Source organism: Tetrao urogallus, assembly GCF_951394365.1.
Source record: "Tetrao urogallus genome assembly, chromosome: Z".
NCBI classification, from domain to species: domain Eukaryota; kingdom Metazoa; phylum Chordata; class Aves; order Galliformes; family Phasianidae; genus Tetrao; species Tetrao urogallus.
Genome location: NC_136816.1, coordinates 53,384,812 through 53,404,771, shown reverse-complemented (window position 1 = coordinate 53,404,771; position 19,960 = coordinate 53,384,812).

The following is a 19,960-nucleotide window of genomic DNA, read 5'->3' as shown; positions in this document are numbered from 1 at the left end:
CCCAAACCTGCAGTAATGCCTTCAGCAGTGTTTTCGTGTCTGTGCAGCAGGGCACCCCCCCACCTGCAGCAGCATATGAGCACACTGCAGATACGTGCTTGCATCAGTATCTGTTGACAACCTGCAAAAATGGTTTGAACTAAGAGAACAGGATCCATACCACCTGACCTGCTAGCCCATCAGATTAAGCTGCCTAACACAGCAGGGTCTGAAAGTAAACACCAGGCTCTACGCAGCTGAGCATGGCTTTTTCAAACTCCAATGCTTGCAGAGCAGCACAACCTATTCACACAAGGATATGTTGCTTTAAAAGCATCACAGAGTCCAGGGGAGTGGGGTTCAGAGCTTATTCAAGACTCCCTCCTGAGGTCTGAGAAGCATAGGTAGCCTCCAGTATGTGAGGTACGCACAGTGTCGTTTTCTTATTCAAACCAGTTCTAACTTTTCTATGATATATATGCATGTTGAGCAGCTTTCTAGATAGACATTCTTCCCATTCTCTTTTTGAAAAAGCTCCCAGTAATGTCAAATGATTCTTCCAGTTACTTCAGGTGGCAACTGGCTGCTCCAAGAGGGAAGCTCGCTATGCCTGCCAGTGGTTCAAAAGCTGGCGCAGGCACAGTGGACACAGAGGAGTGAATGAGTCATTCATTCAGTCATGATGCCAGCTAGCGCAGTTCTGCTTTTTCTCCCCAAAAGCTCCTCTCCTGCACTTTTACTCTGCAGTCACAACAACCCAAGGTAGGAAAAGGTAACTGCAATGATAGCACAGGACAAAATGTGTAGCCATCAGTGTTGCCTCTCCACCAGTCCCAGATGAGGGTGGGATGTGGCTCTGAGCAGAGCATTCATTTTTCATACTTGAATCTGCATGGGGTGTGCAGAAGGATTTGGGAGTTTGGCCAATTCTGTTTGTGTGACCATCTGTTAATATACTTTCTTTCCGGAAATGTGCAAGAACCTCCCTCTTGACCAATTTCAAAATGGATTTAAATTAAGTAGTTCAAAAGTCACCAAAGTGACAGACAGTGGCTGAGGCTGCACAAACACCATCTCCCCAGGAAAGAAGGGAAAAACAGAGAAATGGTTTTGCTAGGACATTGCAGTGACTGTCCAGCTCAGCAGTGCAGGTGAACATTAGTCATATGGCAGTAAATGGATTCTGATTTCTATGATCAAAAAAAAAAAAGGTGCTTTAGAAATCCCGACAATCCAAAATACCCTTAAAATTCATATCCGACAACAACTCCGAGACAACAAAATGAAGAAAACAATACTGAAGTACAAGGAGAAAAGAATGACAAACATATTTCAGCTTCTAAAATAAACTTCAGCTGTTTCTGAGGTCTCTTTCCATTTCCCAGACCCAGAAGTGAACAGAAGGAAAAATATGCAACTCTGAGGGAACATTTATTTTAAAAATTGTCTGGCTATTTGCTGGAACATCAGAGAACTGAATAGCTAAATACTATGTGTGTCAACCAAAAAAGGAAATGACAAATGAACTAAAGCTATTTTTGGTGCAACTGTATATAAAAACAACAATAAAAAACAAAGACCTGCAATATCGAAAATTTAGTTTATTGTGTTTTACCTTCTGACCCCAATCATGAAAGCAGTTCTGTGCCCTTACTGTTTATGTAGACCTCCCTGCCACATAAGTAGCCAACAGATCTAGCTGAAACAATTATGCCGTTGCTCAGGAAGGATTAATGCCGCTGCACTACACAGAAAGAAAACAATGGTAAAATACTGAAAAATGGCGAGTACATTCAAGAAATAATTATCCAGTACACCCTGTCTCAGCAATCAGATATTTTCCATGAAGCTGAACAGCTTTGCTAAGCGCTTTACAAACCAAACCCCATAACCCCATTTGCTTGCTGGCTCCCCTCTGCTCTTCCTCTCCTCCACTCTTTCCAGGACGTGGCTGAACTTGCCAAGAATGTCTCAGAGTGAAGACAGAACATGATGAACTTGTTTTTTCCATGTACCATAGACTGGAGTCTCGTTTCCATCTGGCCAGCTCATGGCTTCATTCTGCAAACAATTTTAGGTTTGAAGCTCTCTTTGACTGACACAGAAGAAATGTTTTGGTCTTGTCCATCTCCAGTGTCAGGTCTCAGCCTGCTCTCTCTCGTGCTAATGGCCAATACCTGTCATGCTCCCACCTTCTTCTCTCTCTTCCAAGCAATATGAAAATCTGCAGGAAAAATGTCAAGTCCCACGACAACAGTGATTCATCTTGGTATGCAAATCCTATTCTGTGAACAGGTAACACTGCATAAAATGTTTTGATTTGTTCCTCAGGAAAATGTTTCATCATCATTTTTTTATTTTCTTTCTTCAAAAAAATAAAATAATTTGCTTTAAGGATATCACCACCTCAGGTTTTCTCCAGCTTTCTCCTTTTTATGACTGGTGTGGATCATTACTCACAGTAATGAGGTTAAAAACTCTTCAATTTCTGAGTTTTCAGTCTGAAAGTAGTTATTTTTCTAAGTGGCTGAAGTTCATGAAAGTCAGAGCCCCAAGAAGCCATGAAGCCCAAGTGGAACAGCTTCAGTTTTTGCTTTGTGAGGCCTACACGCTGCCCAAGTACTAGGCAGCTCTTCATCTCTCCAGCCAAAGTGAAGAAGAAAGAGGGCCATAAACACACAGAGAGAAGAGGTACTGCCATGAGAGAACTGATGTTAGAGTAGGCAGAGAAAAGATGAACACAGTAGAATGTGGAAAACTAAGAGAGAAAAAACAATACAATCTGAGTGTTACAAAAGTGATGGGACTCTCTGTGACTGAGAAGGAAACAGGACCCAAGAAGAGGTTTACTGTTTAGTTGTGATCAAGAGACCTCTCTTCCGCGAGGAAGGTAAATGACAGGAAGATAGACACCCTGATTAAAGTCTGCAGTAGTTCATGTACATTTTCCAACAAAACATTCCTCAAACCTATAAATTTTTATAATCACATCAGTCCTCCACAATCCCATGCACAGAGCTCCTGGTGCTGCACAGGCGCAGCGCTGGGCTGTTTGTGTTCCAAGGGACCCTGCTCTCCTACAGAGACAAAAAAGGGCTCTGGGTGTTTTTGTCACACAGTCAGTTTGTTGCTTCTGGTACATCCTGAGAAAGTGTTCAGGCCAGTGTTTACAGCTCTGGCAGGGACAAATCAACTGGTGCCTGTCCTCCAGAAGAACAGCCTCCAGCAAGCTCTTTCCATGCAGAGCAGGGCTGAGCAGTTAGCCTTTTTCTCACAGGAGCTTGCAGGTGTCTTGGGCCAGAGAAAAGACGGGGAAAGTGAGCAGATAGAAGCAAGCAAAAATGAGCAGTGGCTGGAAGGCTCCCCAGAGGAAGCTGCGGCAGGGGGGAAATCCAGTGGATTTTAAAGGGGACTTGCAGGATGAGTCGTAGTTTAGTAACAGTTTTGGATGAAGTGACATAACTCCCTCACTACTGCTGAAACCAGATGTTTCTGATTTCAGTTCATCATTGCAAGTGTTTTCATCTAATTTTTAAAAATGCACAAAAGAGAAGAAATACTTGAGCCAAATTCCCACTCACCAAACATCAAATTCCCAGCTTTCTGTATTTCCATAATTGTTCTCCAATGTATTTGGACTTGATCTGACTGCCCAGAGCTGGTTACTAGTGCCTGAAGACTAGTGCTAATCTGATAAACTGGCAATTAATTTTCTGTACCTGAATATTTCCATCCATCTGTATTTACCACTGTACTTCTGACAATGCCCAGCTTTCCCAACACTAGTCATCTGGAAAATCTTTTACATTTAATGCTTTAAGTTGATAACAGGTTCAGGATGATCAGCACTGCAGTGCTGGGGTTACTGTGCTAATAATCATCATTGCTTTTGAGCTCTTAATAGCTCTCTGCCAAAACTGTCTTTTTCCTTTTTCCTAATTTTTTATATAGATCAAGAAGATCTTTGCTGCAAAGTAGTTTTGTTCCTAGAGAAGAAGCAAGAGATTCTTCTGTTTCATTCCTTTTCTCTTTTTTTTTTTTTTTTTTTTTTTTTTTTTTTTTTTGTATTCTCAAAATCAGTTTGTTATGACATTTCGCACTAGAACTCACATCACAATGGTTTCTACTAAAGTTTAAAGAGGAACTTGTCACAGAATTACAGAATCACAGAACTGTGGGGGTTGGAAAGGACCCCTAGAGATCATCTAGTCTAACCCCCTGCTAAAGCAGATTCTCTGCTGTAGGGTTGCACAGGGAAGTGTCAAAGCAGGTTTTGAATATCTTCAACGAAGGAGAATCCACAACCTCCCTGAGCAGCCTGTTCCAGTGGTCTATCATTCTCACAGTAAATAAGTTTTCCCTTGTGCTTGTATGGAACTTCCTGTGTCCCAGTTTTCACTCGTTGCCCTTTGTTCTTTCACAGTGCACCACTGAAGAGTCATTCTTTCTCAACTTCACTCCTGCACTTCAGATAGTTACAAACAGTGATGTGATCTCTTCCCAGCCTTCTCTTATACAGATTGAACAATCCCAGGTGGAATATGTTTAACATATCTAGGGCAAGATGGATGTTCTTGACAGGGAGCTTGATTGCCCATGGAACAACTTACCAGTCTGCTGTAGGTTCTTTATCTCTTGAGGTTTTCAGAACACTCTGGATAGATAACTGGATAGTCTTGTCAGTCATATTCTAGCCAGGCATAAATAGTTTCATGCAAAAAGCATTTTATGGAGTCCTGAAACAGTTTGGGTTGGATGGGAATTTAAAGATCATTTACTTTCAACTTCAGTTTGTAGAAATCTACATTTGACTTGTGTGAGAGGTCTTTCATGGTCACATCTTGTTTCAGATCTATATCTCAAACTGGATTTAGTGCCAGTAAAGATTTATATCAGTAAGCACTGCAGCCCAGAAGAGTTAGTGCACTATGCTGAAGTCCAAGATACAGATAAGATCTGTGAAAAGGCTCTCTTTGATATCTCTGAGTTCTGGATGACATCTTGAGAGGGTGAGTGCAGTGCAGACAGAATGCAGTGATGAGGCATATCAGTTTTAGCAATTATTAGGTGACACTGCCCTCAGACGGTCAAGACGGAGTAGGCAAATTCTTCCTAATTCTTAAAAAAAAATTTAAGGCAGGGTTTAATTATCAGAGAAATACGTATAAAATAATACAGAGTAAATAAATTCATAATTGCTCCATCATACTGGACAACTGAGGAAAACTGTGTTTCCTTGTTCATAGCTATCAGCAAACCAGAATACAAATATTCCAGCTTAGGAAAAATTGCAAATTTGCGACAAGGGTCAAGGTGGAAATTTTGGACACAGGAAGACCTAATGCTTTTTCAGCTTCTTTCTGTTTTTGCTGAATTCAACCTAGCAAGGAGAACAATGTGCTCAATGGAATCAGACCTTCAGCTGAAAAGCAAGAACAGGAAAAAAATTAAAAGGAAAAATCCTGCTCCACATAAAACCTTTGTACCATAGCTACATTTGTCTAGAAAGTTAACATTAGAGAAATTAAATGGGCACTGCAAAGTCCTCCATTAGTTGAGGGAATATTATGTTAACATCAGATACAGAATGCAATTAGGTTTTTATAGCATATTTTATGCTCAAGGTATGAGAGTGCTCTGCATGCTGCGGTACTGAGGAAGCAGTAATGGGCTATACAACAGCTCACAGACAGTGAGGGGCACTGGGGAAGCAGCCAAAACAGCCTACAGGAGCAGATTTAGTCTTCAATTTTCTTTCTACGGATATTGGTATCCTTCTGTGGATTTGAAATTTATGGGCTTTCTGCAAAATCAACATTGTCGTGTCATCCCAGAAACAGTGACACAGTTTCTCAGAGGGACAGATCGACAAGCTGCTTTAAGCTGTGGATAGGATGGACCAGACCCCAGGGTCTATTCCTCAGCAATATCGGCACTATGCATGTCCTCAGGGGCCCTGATGCACCGTGAGATCAATGTTTGGACTGGATATCTGATGTACACAGCCTAGCCTCAGCAGGCATTCACACTGCAATGTGTCAGAGCTAATTTATGCTTGTGCTCGCAGATGGGATCCGCCGCTCTCCCAGAATGCCCACGCACCTCCTCTGGTCATGCAGGAGTCTTGACTGAGCCACACAGAGGCATCTGCTCTAGGGGTGCCAAAGTTTGTGAAACCATAGACAGCTGTGAAGTTGTCAGCTCCTTCTGTTCTGTTTAGAAGAATTTGAGTCAGGAAGATAAATCATACTGCATAGAATGGGACCCAAAAAATCCTCCAGACAGATAGAAATTCAAAGGAACTCTCTTGAAGCCCTGGGATATTAAATCTGGAGTGGGTGAGGTCAGAAACAAACTACTGAGCATGCCATATTGAGGTAGGAAACCATCATTTTCCCTTTCTTACTGTTGAAATACTTGATACTGCCTTCCTGCTTAACCAGTCTTAACCAAAAAGATGCTTCAGTCTAAACTTCCAAGTTTCCATGGGAGGTTTTAATATTAAACCAAGGAAAGCCAGGATCTAAATCTTGTCATACATCTTCTGAGAAAACAAGTAAATACAGTCTCATCTTTTGGTTGAGCAGATAAAGGGTGGTTACACTTTGAAAACATAGCTGATGGCAGGAAAAAAATGTGCTCCTTTCAAATGCTTTCCATAAGGTCATTTCTGTAATCAAAAGAAAACTAATCCTTCTGCAGTGGATAACAGATTTAGCTAGCCAGTTATTATACTACCTCTGACAAAGGTTCTTTGAATTCAAAGATGAAAAGTGATAGATATTTCAGAATGCTTTAAGAGGATTGAACAGAAAGAACTTGGGTAAAGAAAAAAAAGGAAATAGAAAACTGAGGGGAAAAAAGTAGACAAAGAGGGGAAGTAGCTCTTAAGGGAAGATGCTTTTCCATCTAGATTTCTATTAACACTTGCATGTTATCTGTCATTACATGTGATCTGTCATTCAGAGACTAAGCCAGCTGTTGCCACCTGACAAGCATTATGAAGCAATGACTGTGCAGCATGTGTGTAGCAGAGAGCACAGGGCTGTCCTTTTCCAAAAGACCTCCTGCTGCACTGGTGCCTGCCTTGGCTGCAGTGGGACAAAGCACCTCAGTTGAAGAAATTCTGGTCTAGGCTACATGAACTTCCAAACTCTCCCAGCAACTGTAAAACTAGGCAGATGCCTACCAGCTCTTCTGCAAGGACCTTTCACACAGTGTAAATGAACAAGAAATAGAAAGGGCAAACAGCCTTCTCCTTAAAAAGACAAAACTGTTGACTAAACAAAAGAAGCGAGTCAGAGTGATTACAGCTGACTTCCTTTGTGACCCCTGTCACCTCTCTGAAATGAAAAGTTTGAGACATTTAGGGAATAAATATATTTTTCAATATTTGAAAATGATAGTCGTGGTAAATTCATTCTTCAGTATCTATGTGAAACAGGGATAATATCTCTCTCCTGCAGAAGGGTCATGTCAATAAAACAGTATATTACTTTCCAGTGTAGTTGAAACTCTGGATAATTTAGGAAACAGTTGTCCCTTGCAGAAACTCAGTTTCTCTCCTTATGTTTGCTCAGGCAGCTCTAATCCACTCCCCCCAATAAACACATACTTGAACCATCACTTCTACTTGGTCACCATGATCTCAGCCTGCTCTGGCGAGGCTGCCATGGTGACAGGATGGTGCATACCCACAGAAGATATGCAGTTTCAGGAAAGGAACAGACATGCAGGAACCTAGACAGTAGGGCGCCAGGCACAGCAGAGTGCAGTGATCCTACAAGCACACCCGAGAGCTGCTCATTTTGTGAAGGTATCACTGCAAGCGGTTTAAATGCACTGTCAAAAGCCATCTGAAATACTGTATGGAGACCCAAGCAGTAAATCCTCATTAAACTGCATGTTACCATAGTCTTGCTGTTAATTGCATCAAAACAAGACAGTTTATAATTGCTTTAAGGTATTTGTTCCACTACAGAAAATTGTAAATCCAACTAAGCAGCCACTGATGAATCCATTCTGACTATAGGAGATTTCCTTGAGTGACACCTCAAAAAACTATGACAGCATCCTAAGAGGCACCAGAGGAGTTCTCAAGGTGCAGAGGAACATCCTCTGAGGCCAGTAGCATTCTCTGACCTTCCTAGGAACTTCTACTCTCAGTAGTCTCATTTCTTCATTATCAGGATCATCTCATCACAATTAATGTAGCAAGAGGCTAAGCTCATTCCCTGACATTGTATCAGCTAAGATGTGAGGTGAAAGCCACCATCACCAATTTCTTCCTGGTCTCTGTATTGGAAAAAGTCTGGGGGACATCAAATTTGCCACTACTTCCCTCACTGTGGATTGTAGAAATTCCTCTCTTGTAATGCAGAAAACATTACTTCACCTCTGGCAGCTCGATTTTCTTCAAAGAGAACACTGTTGTAGACAGGTTTGTCCTCCAGCCAAGTACCAAGATGGTCCATGCCCTTGACACTAAGTCTTCACTACATAGCAACTGCAGAACTTTCCTTTTTAAAAGTTCCCAGAAAGAGATTATAAAACACATTAAAAACTAGGGAAAGAAAGATTATTTTCTTCTCTAATACATTTTGAGCGTTTTCTTTACTGTCAATTTCAGCAGTTATAATAAATGGGTTTTGTAGCCAATAGTTACATCTCTTTCCATTTTTTAGGTGACCAAGTCTTTGTTCCTCCATAGGAGCAGCATGGGTTCAGGTGTCACCTACTGAACCAGTGCTCCTCCTCACATCTGCTCTGTAGCTCAGCCATGGCTAACTTTCAGACACCAAGGGAATCAACAACAGAGAGATTTTCAGTGCATCTTTCCAGAAGAAATGCTTAATCCTGGCTTTTTTATTTCTGCAGTGGGAGATTTTTCATTGGTGAACTTTGAATGGCAGGAACATGCTGCTAAGGAATTCTTTGTCCTCATCTTACCCACAGACTGGTTCAGACAACAACCAGATGATGGGCTTTCATCAGTCAGCTTTGTGTGGGTGCCCAGTGTGGTGAGGAAGAGGTTGCTCGCTGAGGGGTTGGAACATTATGTAAAAAAAAAAAAAAATCCAAAATTTAAATCCCATGAGAAAATTTAAGAGCAACTTCTGTTTTGATCATACATTTCTTTTCACTAGGTCCACAGCTGTCATTTTTAATGCAACTGTAAAATTCATAAAACCAGATTGAAATTTATTCCTGACCCACTACTCTGATTCAGTGACACTCACACAAACCCAGAGAGACACTAGAACTTTAATGATTTTTTACCAGATTCACAGTCATGAAGATCAAAGCAGAATCTGGCCTAAATAAACTGCTTCTTAAAAAATAAATGTATAGTTTCCAAAGTCAGCAGCTCATTCTGAACTACCACCTGCATTACTCTGACTCTAGTGAATTTATTCTAGATCTAAGACCAGGATCAGTGCCTGGGACTCCTCTCGTGCAAACTCATCCAGTTCTATTCAGAAAGCTATTATCCAATGTGTTAATATTTTTTTCTTATCTTTTCTTACATTGATGAGAAATTAGAACGCTTTCTCACTCTCCTATCTTTCTTAAGTTAACAGGCTGCAATATGGTTTTGTATAGATAGAGCACTCAATATATAGGCAGTAAATTATTCTGAAGCAAATGTTGATAGGTGGAAGGCTAGTGACATTTATCATGGTTTAGCCTGTAAATTAATTGAAGCTCTTTAATGTAACCTATGACAAATTTTGCTTTTTTCTGGACTGTGATCGAAGCGAGGTTCTACAGCCCCCAAGCTTATTGACATGAAGGCAGAATTTGACTCAAAAATCTCAAAATGCAAACAGCTTCTGTGGGGAAGGCATCGTGTTTTCTGATATACTCAAACATTTCTATTAATTTATCCATATACTCTTTTCTTTGTCTTTTTTTTTTTTTTTTTCCCACTCAGCTACTATAGCAATGATATAGGAGGAAAAATCTCTTGCATATTTGGAAGATGTCAGCTGGCAATACAAAAAATATATATATTTTTTTTTTTTAAAGTCAGTTTCTGATACAAGCTTAATGAACAATCCCTTTAAAACAAACCTACACCAGCACCATTTTACCAGTTACCAGAGGGTGAGTATTAAGCTTATGACCAATGGGGAAAGAAGAAAATTATTCTTTGGCTTAGCCAACACTGAACTGCTGACTAAGAAAAGTGAATGAAGTCTCCAGGCCCTGAGAGTGGTGGTGAATGGACTTAAATATAGGTGGTCATGAGTGGCATTCCCCAGGAGTTGGTTTTAGGGCCAGTCTTGTTTACTGATAATCTGGACTAGGGGATTGAGTGCACTCTCAGAAGGTTTGCACGTGACATCAAGTTGGGAGGAAGTGTTGATATGCTCAAGTATAGGAAGGAAAAGGATCTGGGGATGTTATTTGACAGCCAACTGAACACGAGCCGGCAATGTGACCGGTGGCAAAGGCAGCCAGTGGCATCCTGGTTTCTATCAGAAAAAGTGTGGCCAGCAGGAGCAGGAAAGTGATTGTCCCCCTGTACCCAGCACTGGTGAGACCTCGAGTACTGTGTTCAGTTTTGGGGCCCTCACTACAAGAAATACACCGAGGCCCTGAAGCATGTCCCGAGAATGGAAATTAATCTGTGAAGAGTCTGGAGCACAGATCTTATAGGGAGCAGCTGGAGTAACTGGATTGTTCAATTTGGAGAAGAGGAGGCTCAGGGGAGACATTAGCATTCCCCCTAGAGACCTGAAAGGAGGTTGTAGGAAGGTGGGTGTCAGCCTCTTCTTCCAGGTAACTGGCAATAAAATGAGAGGTAATGGCCCCAGTCTGAACCAGGAGACATTCAGGTTGCATATTAAGAAAAGTTCCTTCCCTGAAATAGTGGCACATATTAGAAAAGGCTGTTCAGGGAGGTAGAGTCACCATCCCTGGAGGTGTTCAAGAAATGTGGTACTAAAGGACGTGGGTTAGTGATCATGGTGGTGATTGGTTGAGGGTTGGACTAGATAACCCTAGAGCTCTTTTCCAATCTTAATGATTGGAAATGATTCTTAATGATTTTGCAGCTCTCTACTCTGAACACCTTGGAGTAGATTTTACTGTATTTTGTGTTAAGAGAAAGGTTACTGAATAGTTGTTTTTAATTTCGTAGATGAGTAGCTAATTTTCCTCCAAATTTGCAGGGAGTTCTGGTGCATGAGCAGATTGAGCTGTACCTCTACAGACATCTACCTGAAATGAGAATATTAGTTTTTGCAGCTTCCAAAGGGGCAACTCTATTTCGAATCCACAAGCATTGAGTGCAGAACAAATGCTCATGGTCTCTGTATCCAAGCACGGTGTCAGCAGTTCTCACTGATCTGCAACATGCAGCAGCACACCAATGGGCAGTATAATATATATGAAGATGAAGGAGCAAAACATATGCAAGGCTTCAGCGATCATGCACAGGAGTGGAAAATATCTTGTATAGTACATCATTTCACTGGAGATTCTGATTTTCAGGACATTGGTTCTAATATTACTGCAGTCAATGTGTTTAATGTCCCTGTGGTGGAATTCCAATGTTAAAAAAGAAAATCTATGACTGCTACCCAGGCAAGTGTGCATCACTGCTTTTGACTAAGCTAACTGTTTTAGGACCAACCTCTGCCAGGAACAGGGCTTCCAAGCTCTGAAGACAGTAAGTACCTGCTAAGAAAATCTATTATAAGCCAAAGTCCGTGCATGTTTACACTTAGAAATCTATAAATGCTGTCACGTGAGCAAAAATTAATGTTGGGGGGACAGCAGGTATTATTTTCAAATTATTTTTGTGTCTGTCCCTACCTCTGCATTTAACAACTGTGAAGTGATTCAAGATATTTGCAGGAAAGAGATTTTTGTTTATGAAACAGAACTCTTGGTAGCTTCTTGGACTAGCCTGTTGATTGAAACTCACTCTTAATTTAAGGGCATATCTGTCTTAAATAAATCAGGACAGTAGTAATTGATATTGCTCTGTTGTGCTGAGGCTGGTGCTGTACATCTTTCAAATAAAATTAAAAGTCAATAGGTGGGACCTTTAGAATGGTTTTAAGTGATACATTCATTCTAATTATACAATTTCCACCATTTTAAATGGTCTCCCTTTGGAAAACTGGGCAATATTATCCACTCTAGGCAGCACACCATTCCCCCAGCTCTATTAGGAAGACTGTGAGCTTACTGGGATGAGGCAGTGCAAAACTGAAAAAGAGAGTTAACTGTTTCTGAGGATTTCTATGGATGTGTCTGTTCTTTCCTCATAAATGTGGCTGGGCACAGATAGAAAATTGCATGGGCAGGGTTTTCATTTCCACCAGTAAACTGCTGTATTTTCAAAATGCAACATTTTGCTCCAAGCCCTTTGAGTCCCAGTGCTTCCAAGCTCTTAGTTCAGATCTGCTGCTGTGCATCAGCTGCTCAAGAGCATATTTCTCAAGTCCAGGGCTGACTGCTGCCCAGAAGATGTCTAGCAAAGCTGTACAGCTAATGCCAGCCTTCAGCAGAAGCTTGCATTGTTGGTATGAGGAGCAGATTGGCAGTGCAGTATTTCTGAGACTCTTCTGCCAGACTTCCTCTCTCTGTACTGGGAAGCTGCCATCATCTGAATAAAATCAACCTGTTCAAAAGAAAAAACAACCTTACCTTTGTCCTGCCATGTGCTGTCAAACACAGGAGGAAATGAAGCAACAAGTCAGGCTACAGTGGAAGAATTTCTAGCTTCTTCCTTGTCACTTCTCTATGTGGGGAACAACTTTTACCATGTGCTAAACCTACCAGAGGAGCAAAGGACACCATCTTCCATCACCAAAGGAAGTCTGAGCCATGAAACATTGCCAAACTGCTGTATAGACTAAAACCCCAAACTCAGAGAAGACATCCACATTCTTGCCAGCCTTGTGGGAAGTAAACTTCTGAGAGCTCAGCTTACAAGCCGCCTTCCTGAGCTAGATTTGAAATGTGACATTTCATGTGACATAAGCAGTTTTTAATTATGTCTTCTTTTGTAGAAGACATAATCTTCTGTATAACTTGAGCCTGATCAACTTATTTGCCTAAGAAAACTCAGGGATACCCAGAGACTTAACCTACTCACATCAACATCTGCATCCAAAAAAGCTCTTCCTTCCACATCAAGTTTTTCGGGGTTCTAAAATGTAAAGAGCAGCTTTACCTCCCAAAAGTACTAACAAAAAATCTACAACAAGAGTAAGATTCTCACTAAAACAGCAAGCTCATATCCCTGAGATGCTTGGTAAAATACTGTAAGATAAAGCCCTAGAGGGAAAAGGGGCACAAGAAAGCTGGCTAATATTTTTAAGGATCACCTCCTCCAAGCTCAGGAATTATCACAGAATGGCTTAGATTGGAGAGGATCTTAAAGATCATCTTGTTCCAACCCCTCTGCTGTGAGGCAAGGTTGCCAACCACCAGATCAGGCTGGCCAGAATTCCATCCAACCTGCCTTTGAATGCCTCCAATGATCCACATCCACAGCTTCTCTGGGCATCATGTTCCATGCTCAGAGTAAAATATTTCTTCCTAACATTGAACCTAAATCTCCTCTCTTTTAGTTTAAAGCCTCTCCCCCTTTTCCTATCACTATCACACATTGTAAAAAGTCAGCTCCCCCCCCTCCTGCTTATAAACCCCCTTCAAGTACTGGAAGGTCACAATGAGGTCTCCCCAGAGCCTTCTCCAACCTAAACAAGCCCAGTTCCCTCAACCTGTCTTCACGGGATAAGTTCCATTGCTCTGATCATCTTCAAGGCCCTCATCTGGACCCACACCAGCTCCACATCCTTGTTGTGCTGGGGTTCCAGGCCTGACCACAGTATTCCAGATGGGGCCTCATGTAGGCAAGAGTAGAAGGGAATGATCACCTCCATCTCCCTGCTGGCCACTCTCCTTTTGAAGCAGCCCAGATCTTCCAGGCTGCAAGAACACACTGCTTGATCATGTCCAGCTTTTTGTCCATCAGGACACCCAGGTCCTTCTCATCAAGGCTGCTGTCAATAAGTTCTCCTCCCAGTCTGTGCTCATGTCTGGGGTCGCCTTGCTATCCGAATGCAACACCTTGCACTTGGCTGTGTTAAACCTCATAAGGTTCTTATGGGCCCACTTTTCGAGCATGTTTATATTCCTGTAGGTGGTGTCCCTCCCCTCAACTGTGTCAACTACATCATGCAACTTGGGTCATCAGCAAATTTGCTGAGGATACCCTCAATTCCACTGTCTATGTCACTGATAAAAATGCTGAAGAACCTCAGTACCAAGACGGACTTCCAAGGTTACACTTCTAACAGCCTCCACCTAGACACAGAGCTATTGACAACAACCCTCTAGCTATGACCATCCAACCAATTCCTTATCCACCTAATAATCCAGCTTCAAATTCATATCTCCCCAATTTAGAGATAAGGACTTGCCCTTACAAAGAGGAATTCAGGGAAAAATATCAGAAGGCCTGCATGGACAAACTCAAACACAAAAAGGAAACCTACAGAGGGTAGGATAGGCAAGGATTAGCAAGGATAGTAACCTGAATGGAACACAGAGACATTGTTCAAGAATCCTGGGTTCAAGTTAAGAAAGCTAAAGCCTATATAGAATTGAATCTTGCCAATGACAACAAGGCAACAAGAAAGTCCTCTAGAAGTACATGCAAAAAAGAAAAACTAAAGAAAATTTGGGCCTTCTCCTGAAGGTCCTGTTTAAGCAGACCTAATTACCTGAGACAGTGAAAAGACTGAAGTAGTGAATGCCTTCTTTTTCTCAGTCTTTACTATCAAGACTAATCTTCAGGAAATCCAGATTCCAGAGGCCAGGCTGAATGGCTGGAGGAGGATGAGGTCAGGAAATAATTGAGCAAACCTATATATCTATAAAACTACTAGCTGATGGGATGCACCCATGAGTGCTGAGAGTACTTGTCATATGTTATTGCGAAGCTACTCTGTAATCTTTTCTCAATCACGGCAATCAGGAGAAGTACTCAAAGATCAGAGGAATGTAAATGTCACTCCCATCTTCCAAAAAAGCAAGAAGGAGGACCAAGAAAATAACAGTCCAGTTAACTTCACCTCATTCTCTGGGAAGGTGATGTAACAACACATCCTGGAAACCATACTCCGGGCACATGAAGGAGAAAAAAATCAAGAGGAGTAGTCTTTGTGGATTCACCAAGGGGAAATAATGCCTGACCAAACAAGCTTCTATTATGAAACCACCAGCATGACAAATAAGAAGAGAGCAGTGAATACTGTCTTCTTGGATTCAGCAGGGCCTTTGATGCTGTCCCTCGTAAGCTCCTCATAGAGAAAGTGTTGAGTTAAGGGCTGGATGGGCGGAAAGAGAAGTGGATCAAAAACTGACTGAATGACAGGACACGTAGAGTAGTGGTCAGTCTAGATGAAAGCTAATACCCTAGATGTCAGTACCGGTTCAAGTCTTTTCTAACATCTTAATTAACAATCTGGTCAATGGGGTACAACCTCAGGGAATTCATGGCTAACACAAAACTTGGAGAAGTGGCTGACTCATCAGAGGGCCATGCAGCCATCTAGACAGACCTTGAGAGAGAGGTGGGCTAACAGAAACCTCAAGAAGTTCAACAAGAGGCGTAGAATCCCACACCTGGGGAGGAACAGCACTAGGCACCAGGACATGCTGTGGGACATCTAGCAGGAAAAGAGCTCTTCAGAGAAGGACATGTGGATCCTGGGGGATACCAGGTTGAACAAGACTCAGCAGTGTACCCTTGATGCTAAGAGAGCTAATGGTATTCTTGTCAGCTTTAGGCACAGTATCACCAGAAGATCAATAGAGGTGATCTTTCCCCTCTGCTCAGTGTTGGTGCACACCCACAGTGTTGTGTCCAGTTCTAACTCCCCTTCTTCTTCCCTCTCCCCTTCCAAGAGCACCTGGACATGATGGCTCTTAAGGAAGGCTTCCAAGATGATGGAAATACTGGAGCACCAATCCTGTGAGGAGAGACTGAGAGAGCTAGTAGTGTTCACCCTGAAGAAAAGGAGACTCGAGGGAGATCTCTTCTATGTCTATAAATTCTTGAAGGCAGAATGCAAAGAGGATGGAACAAGGCTCTTTTCAATGGTGCCCAGTATCAGTACAAGAGGCAGTAGTCACAAAGTGGATCCAGAGAGCAGAAAGCACTTCTTACTGTGCAAGTGATAGAGCAGAGCACTGGCAAAGACTGCCCAGAGAAGTTATGGATATTCCTCCTTGGAGATCTTCAAAAGCTCCCTAGACATGGGCCTGGACAACCTGCCCCACATGAACCTTCTTGAGCAGGGGTTGGACTAGATGGACCCAGAGGTCTGTGACAGCCTGAATCACTATGTGATTCTGTTATTCTCTATTACTGCCTTTCATATATGCAGGCATCAAGCACTGGCTTTGATCTGAACAAAATGGCCATAGCAACTTTGAGGGGAAAAAAATATGCGATCATTCTTCTGGAGCACAATGATCAAGGAGCATTTGTGCTTCTGCACAAGTCGGTACTGCCCACAGGGCAGCCCCAGAGCCACAACAGGCACAGAAGGACACCTCTGCAAACCATTGTCTCCTTCTAATACACAGGGGCCCACCTGGGGCTTTCTTGTACCAAGGTCACTGTTGTGCCCATTATCAGCAAATAATAGGATGCGTGAGTCTGTAGAGGAAAGGAGCGATGTAGACTTTTAGCCAATTAATTTCAGAATTGATTCCCTCTGCTGCCAGCATCCTCTACAGCCAGCAGGGCTCTTCACTGCTATCCAATGCAATGCACACACCTTTGAAAAATGATGCTTTCAAGCCTGCCCTGTGGTGCAGTAAATTTGAAAGTGCTCTTAATAATAATAAGGATCAACATTGACTTTAATGGTCTTCAAACCCTTCATGTAATTTCATTAGATACCCAACACAGATGCAAGCAGGGGTGATGTCATACTTTTCCCTTGCTCTGAAACCTGAGTCAGGCGCCAGAGATAGAAATCAATTTTATTGCCTGTAATCGGATTAAAGTTTCGGGAGGCTGGTGATCGAAAGGTGATTGCTGGAATTATCCAAAAATGCAGAAGGTTCTTGTGAAGATACAGAATGGCTCAGATTGGGGCAGGAGTCTAGCAGACTGCATGCACAGTTATGGATGTCATTTAGATGCCTCTAATCACCCTGAATTAATATGGTCATTTTGGCACTTAAGAGTTTTCCTGTCAATGCAAATATCAAAAAGTGTGTGGTTTCACAGTATCAAGTAAACCACACACACTGGTGATTTCCAGAACTCTCCTTTTTATTGCAAATCCATTGGTACAGACACTCCATGCAGGTACTAAATCACCACTGCATGGGAAACTTAACAGTTATCTGTGTGTAAAAGTTCCTTCCTGAGTCAAACTCCTGTTGCTTTCCACAGTGAGCACCACTGCAGGTCTGAATTTGATAGCCAACCTTACCACAGTTGGCTATCTTTGCCAAGATCAGGAACTAATATCTGTAACCTTGTGATATATGTGAACACACATCAATGCAATGATCTCCATTCCACCTTGCAGAGCATAGATCCAGCATATAAAACAAATATAACAGAAAAAATCAGAACAGTAACAAAAGAGAAATTAGGAAGCTGAAGAAGTCCATGACCATTGATGGCTTTTAACAAGATTTTTTCAATAAGCTGATAAAATGCAATTACCTCATCATCTGAATATTGCAGCAGTAAAATCAATGCTACTTAAGAAGTCTGACAATCAATTAGGTACTCTCTTGATATTTGTGAAAGTCAAAGAAATTCTATGTAAAACATTGATTTCTGCAGAGATATCATTAAAGCACCACAATACTAGTTCCATAATAGATGTTGAGACAATTAATTTATTCTACCCACAGAATTCTGGCAGAATCAGACCTCTGAACCTTCTTCTTTTTTGAATAAAGCCTTTTTTTTTTTCTTCCTACATGAGAGTTCTTCAGTGATTTCATCATTGCTGAACAAGATGCACTCATGAAAGCACAGGATGTATCTGCCTAATAATTTGTTAAGACACAGACATACACTCTGGTTGGGCTCATTGTATGTTAACATCATAACATCATCATCCAGTGGGTAATACTTAACAATACGATTTTGACTTCAGCTCAGTGTATCCGACTAGTAAATAGAGCTGTGAACACATAACAAGCAGACACCAGGGTCACAGGGACCCAAATCATCAAAAGCATTTAAGTTCCTAACATCTTTTGATTGCTTATATAGGTGAGCATCTAGCTGCCTTTCAGCATCACTAAATGTCCTGTGATTCATGTACACCAGAGATGTCAAGTACAGGAATAGATTGACATGAAAGTTTGCAGGATCATTATATTTCAAGACTTTTTAAGAGCAGATTAGACAAAGAACTGCCAGGAATAACCTGGGCATCATTGCTCCTATTTTCCAGCCAGAAAAATGGGCTACATAACCTTTTGAGGCGCTCCAGCTCCGTAACAGTTCAAAAAGACCCTGATACCCATGTCATGATTTTCTGATTTTCCAGAAAATCTGTCAGAGCTTTATCAGATGTTTAGATAGGTATTCAGTATTAATTTTTATTGTAACAATCATATCTAGGATAACATGGATCAGTTTTATTTCTGGTATGGCTTGGCTTTCATGGAATTATATGAGGGATGAATTTAGTTCAGCATTTGGATAATTAATAATCTATCAACACTTAACATTAATGTGTATACTGAGTTATTCTACCACCATTTAAAACAGTGGCATCACTAATGAGACCATTAAATATAGAGACCATCAAATCACACTGGATTCATGTTTTCATTATTTCTGTCTAAGGTTAGTTTTTACCTTAGTCAGTTAATAAATGCCAGGGTGATGCTGGCACAGAAAATATGCATCTCTTAGTTCTTATTAAGATGTCAGGAAGAAAGGTAGTAAATAGACAGATATGACTGTTTTGTATCACAGGGTCCTGCCAGACAGAAGAAAACTAAAAGATGTATTCTCATTTAGAGTAGGATGCATACAGTTTCTTTTGGCATGTTATTTCTGAAACTGAGCTGTACCAAATTCAGAAGCTAATTAAGACTTTGTTCTGGAAAACACATCAGCTCCTGCTGAACTTTAAATACACAAGTAGCTGCACTGAAAACAATGGCTAAATTTAAGCTCACACCCGAGCACTTGCCTGACAGATTACCATGGCTCTGCAAGTGTGATTACAAACACAAATCTTACCCCAGCTCCCTGACAAATTAACAAAGCTTGCAAACCTTTTCAAGTTGAATTGGGTTGTAAGTGAGTTTGAGGTCAAACAGAGGAGTTCCCAATGGAAGCTCCATTGCAGACTAATTGAATGCTGGACCAAAATGTCACAATTTCTTTAATTTAGAATGCAAATTTTCAGACTGAAAATCTGTGATAGCACAAACTGCAATGAAGATAATCTGTTGCAAGAATAATAGTGAAATCTTTAAGGCAAGGTTTAGAAATGAAGTCACGTTTGGATGTTCTTGATATGACATCTCTAACAAAAATGAAGGAGAGTTTGAAAGATGAAAATGACACCTCAGTGCATCATATTATGTGCCAGACTGGCAACACGGAGTCAGTTTTATCTAATTAGGCATCAAGCTCGTTCTTCACTGACACTTATAAAGACTAAATATTAAGAGATCAAGAACACAGCAACAGTCAAGATAAAGAACAATCAAATCCCTGCAGTACAGTGTGTTGCTTTAAACAATCACAGTATATCCCAGCAGTGACACCAGGAAGGTGAAACAAAGTATTCTCTTAGCTTTACCAAAAGAAAATGAACCAAAACTAGGAACAAAAAACCAACCAATCTGAAAACAACAGAAGCACCAATGGCAATAGCCATGTGGCCCCTGGTAGCATCATACAAGTTCAGACTCAGTCTCTGTCAAGCAGTTTGCATCAGTTGTATCCTCA